Source organism: Leiobunum rupestre, chromosome 7 (genome assembly GCF_980474605.1).
Source record: "Leiobunum rupestre chromosome 7, qqLeiRupe1.1.hap1, whole genome shotgun sequence".
NCBI lineage: Eukaryota > Metazoa > Arthropoda > Arachnida > Opiliones > Sclerosomatidae > Leiobunum > Leiobunum rupestre.
In genome coordinates this window covers 22,189,293-22,194,499 of record NC_143390.1, presented here as the reverse complement: position 1 = coordinate 22,194,499, position 5,207 = coordinate 22,189,293, and the positions used below count along the sequence as shown (strand labels likewise).

Below are 5,207 nucleotides of genomic sequence, written 5' to 3'. Positions count from 1 at the left end.
GCAAATTTTATATTAACATTTCTACTATACATATTTCATAATTAATTTTTACATAAATAATTATTTTTTATATAAAATCGTACAATTCTATCAGAACTTAAACCGTAAGATTCAGGCATATAATTTCCAAAAACACAAACTACATTTGGAGTACTAATATTTATACTCACACAATTATATTTCGTACTAACAATTTCACCATCTTTTAAACTTTCAAATACTGCCAAGTGTTCGTCGCATATTTTTATACTTCTCAAGGTGTTAAAGAAAAAGTGGTTCACACCAGAGCAAACTTTTTTCAATTGAAAAAGCATTTCACTCCCCGAAACTGTCACTTGCTGACAATGTACAAAGTCGGGCTTACGGGATTTCAAGTAATTTAACATCCACGATTTTCCTTCATTTCCATCTTTTCCTATTACAAATATTATTTTTCTGTCTGAGAGAATTAAATGTTCCAATAAACTTTTCTGCCATGGTCTAAGTTCTATATCTTTGTTTATTCGTTTAGGGGTTTTCATTTGTTCCACCCAAGCACTTGTCAAATTTCCAAAAAGATGCGATGGTAGTCCCGATCGAGCAACGGCTTCTGCGCGGACTCGTTGTTTATCAATTTCCGCTTCTACTTTACCCAAGTTTACTTTGTGAGGGCAGTTCTTAATAATGACGTGATTCCGTCTTTCTTCAATTCTTCGACTGATATTGCATTCACTAGTGGTAAATACACGCTTGGTTATAAATTCATATATAATTCTTATAATAGTTTCTAGTGAAGGCTACCAGTAATTAAGAATTAACATTACAACTAAATAATTATATATAAAAATAATGTGATTTCTAAGCTAGCTTTAAAAAAAAATAACCGAAAACAATCTTACTTTTGAAAAATGACTCTTTAATATCAAAAATCGTCTGTCATACTCGGAAACAATTAATTGATCACTAATGTCGTTTCTAATATTTCTTCAGCTTTTAAAGAAAAAAAGAGTTACTCGAGAATGGTAAAATAGTCTATACTTAAATTTAAAGTGCGTTTTAAATTGAAGTGATTCTTATTTTGTATTCCACTTTCACAATGGGAAAAGTGTCTTTCTCAAATGTTGTAGTTGTACTATTGTTAGAACTATTTAAATCCATAAGATAGAATCGTTCAGTACTTTGCTGATATAAAAAGAGGGACTCGTTCAAATGGAAATATTTTTAAACTTCATTTGAATATCATTAGCGTGTAAGTGGTCCATGTACCCAAAATTGAACCGCAAGTTCAGATATGCTAATACATAGAAAATACTATAAAAGCATCTTAACTCTACTTTTAATACATCAAAAAAAATTCCGATATTAAAATATTTCAAAATACTCAATTAATGTACTAAGTTACGTTAAAAAAGAGCCTATCGTAAACACGAATTCCTCCAATTGTTAAACATAGATTCCAGATTAGATGGTGTATGTATGATGGGTAAGACTCTTGTCAGAAAGATGAATTTTTATTTTAATACGTTAAAATAAATTTCGACTATACAAATATAGTTTTCGCATTTTAACTTTAAATATAGACTATTTTACCATTCTCGAGTATCTTGCATCTTGAAATTGTAACGCATACGTGGTTACCATTTAATTTTGGAATACATCGCCAAGCTAAAAATATAAAAATTGATAAAAACTTAAATGGCTACGTCCTCATCCGAGAACAGCGGAGATGGATTTTACATTTTTGGTGGGAACAATCGTTTGTTATAACCATTTTAGCGCGAAGAATCCACACCTGATGTAAAAACGACACTTTTAGCTAGCGAGAGGGGACACCCGCTGCGTCTATTTTACGCGCTGGGGGCAAGGGCCATCCTCTATCTACCCTTTACCCCTTAGGGCCGATATTCCGTAAGACGGATAGCTTTGCGCATCGTAAAAGTGATTGAAAATAATGTTACACGGGGAAAGTGTTTGTCGGTGAAAATAGTTATGAATTGATACACAAAAGGCTCGACCCATTGAACTATTTGGATTTATTTCATAACACCACTCGCACGTGGAAAAAAGTGTTTGACAGATGCCGTAGGGGGCCCATTACTCGGGTTTATAGCTACTGGCTGTTTGCATAACATCATGTCAGATGATTCCACCAGCCCTACCGAATAGGGACGATCCCGCCTTTCCCGTTACTCGCCTTATCGCGAACAATCCTAAAAACGCATTACTAATCGCGTTGATTTTACTTTTAATGGGACTTGTAGAATTTCTATCTCTTTGGTTTACCAATATGGCCGTCGCTATACACATAACACCGCAAAATTTGACTAATCGCGTGAGTCATTGAGTCAACCCATTACGTCATCCTGATTACGTCATCAAATTATTATCGCTATATAAGGGATTCATCCCCGTCATCCATCGGCAGTACACTACAAACCGTTTCTCGAGCATCATGTCTAAACGAAGCTGTGTAGATAACGTTCCTGGGTCTACTAAAATGTCTAAATTTGATCCGACTCAGCGTAACATTAACCCTCGGTATTCACTTTCATCCGAGCTTTTCGTTACTACGGGTTTTACGTCTGAGCTCGATATATCTGTAGCTCTATGCAATAAAATCACACACCAGGTCTTTGAGATGTATTCGCGCGCCTGGGACGATTTATACGGGCACTGGGAACAAATAAATGATCCACAAAGGTTGCCCTTTCGATCACCGTTCCCGCTATCTGATGCGCTAGTGACCGCCGCCATGTCTGACCAAAAAGAATTAACCTTGCAGAGTACGATATCCGAAGCGTCGGTCGTAATCAAAGCGCCGGAAACTCGAGAATTGGACAGACTCAAATATTTCATTAATTCGCACATTCAACTCCTTAAAGTGAACCAAAAACTCTTTGAATTAATGGGTTACGTTATAACCGATAATTATCGTAAAATTTACGAAATATTGTATAAAGAACCATGTGCACCCAACAATTTATTTCTATCGGATGAACATGAAAGGTATGATACCGTTGTCCGCTACGCGTCCAATTACGTAACAGCATTTAAAATTATTGAAGATTTTAAAGAAACAGTGGCCAACCAAAATATGTTTTGTGTATTTAACTTTTACAATTTGTTTAATATGGTATCTACCAACCATAAATATATTAAAAATAAATTGTTTTATCTTTAAACGTTTTCATCCGCTTAATGTACTGTAACTTTGAATATCTAAATAAAACCTTATAATTTGTATACACTCTGCTCTTTTTTTCCCAAAACACTTTTACCGATGACCGCCCGCTATTTTACGCTACCCTTAGGGGGCCCGAAAGTGTTTGTCGGCGAAAACCAACCAACTCGACATTCACTATGACGGGTAGGCTGTTTGCATAACATCGTGTCACCGCCATAGATAACCTATTGACCTAAAATGGGTTAACACCTTGGGTTTTATGGGTTATAACATCGTAAATCAGCTAACCTTTTGACCTAAAATGGGGTGCCTCCAGCTATTAACTATGACTGGCCGGCTGTTTGCATAACATCGTGTCAGTCCACACCACCTGCGGAATAGGGGCAGATAACCTATCGTAAATCATCTAACCTATTGACCTAACCTATTGACCTGCCGAAAATGTACGCAAAATGGGGCCCCTATAGGGGGTCCGTTTCACACCTATTTAACGGCTGTTTGCATCGTGTCCATAGGGGCAGATAACCTATTGACCTAACATCGTAAATCAGCTAACCTTTTGACCTAAAATGGGGTGCCTCCAGCTATTAACTATGACTGGCCGGCTGTTTGCATAACATCGTGTCAGTCCACACCACCTGCGGAATAGGGGCAGATAACCTATCGTAAATCATCTAACCTATTGACCTAACCTTTTGACCCCGCCGAAAATGTACGCAAAATGGGGCCCCTATAGGGGGTCCGTTTCACACCTATTTAACGGCTGTTTGCATCGTGTCCATAGGGGCAGATAACCTATTGACCTCGTAAATCAGCTAACCTTTTGACCCCGCCGAATATTGCCGCAAAAGGGGGCCCCTATAGGGGCCCGTTTCCCCCGCCCGCAGGTGCCCCTTATCGGTATACAGACTCACTTATCTCTCACCTCAATTACCAATCTACTGATATATTTTGCAATTATATCCGGTATAGCAGGAGCACATGTAAATCAGGCATAAATCTACGTAAGCACAACGTAAAGCTTAACACTTTTCCAACCTAGTTATTTATCTACTATTTATATACGAAAAAACTACCTGTCTGCCAATCTAGTGATATATTAACCAAATCTATACGTAGGAAACACGTGTAGCGTAACACATGACTGAATAAGTGTCTTATATACTAACTTAACATGTTGAAACGACGTATATATTTTACTCAACACGGAATATAAACGATGAATAGTAAATATCAACCTAATATACACGTGCTCGTGCTACCTGGGTATAAACAATATTTTACAACGAGATTGAAGCTGCTTGAGAGCGCTTTTCGAATCCGAGCAAATAACCACAGTGCCTTGGAGGTTGACCGACGCGTAAGACAAAGCCATTTGAATAGCGAAGAGTTCGATCCTATTTATGGGATGACCGGAATCCATAAGACACGTCGCGCCGACATTGATAGCCGGGATCACGAAATCCGCACCCGCCACCCCCGAGCCCTCAGCCAACGAGCCGTTGGTATAGCTGACTGTAGCGTTCTTTCCATGAGGTTCTAGAGCCGCGAGGAAAATATGTCGCAGCATATCCGAACTGTTGTCGTCCTTAGCGGTAGTGAGCCAAGTCGAGAGAATCGTCGCGGTAGGTGGTTGCCAGGATGGCGAATCCTTGAAAGACAAATGGTGACGGGAGGTATTGAAGAGCCAGCTCATGTTGTTAGCCTGTGCCAAACGCCAAGCCCTGAGGAGGAATGGTAAACGTCCCAACGGGAAGCGATGTTCCAAAGTCTCGATAGGAGACAATCCTTCCCTCAAAAAGGAGGTGTAGTTAGCAGTGTGTCAGAATTTATAGCCCGGTGTACCTAGTAACAGAGAGCATACCACCGAGCCAGCGTCCACCGAGCCCGGACAGGTGACTTAACCATCATGGGTAGTAGTACCCTACTACTGATGGTCGCACTTTTGACGCAAGCCACTCAACCCATCAGAAGGTGCAGCAATGGGTGGACCATTTCCCACTTCGCACACAGCAGTGGGATTAAGAGTGGATACTGTAGCAAT

General features: G+C 39.2%; 1 long non-coding RNA gene across 2 annotated transcripts; it reads right to left on the bottom strand.

Annotated features, from left to right (window-relative positions):
* Nucleotides 1-203: 203 nt before the first annotated feature.
* Nucleotides 204-4,063, bottom strand: LOC149935152 (uncharacterized). 2 transcript variants are annotated; one of them, XR_016482355.1, is made up of 4 exons: nucleotides 1,717-4,063; nucleotides 1,570-1,644; nucleotides 879-969; nucleotides 204-711 (listed from the first exon to the last, which is right to left on the bottom strand). It is a non-coding gene; the product is annotated as an uncharacterized LOC149935152 (long non-coding RNA). The 2 variants fall into 2 exon arrangements; XR_016482354.1 differs by having other exon boundaries at nucleotides 206-711; nucleotides 1,570-4,063.
* Between the last annotated feature and the right edge of the window lie 1,144 nt (nucleotides 4,064-5,207).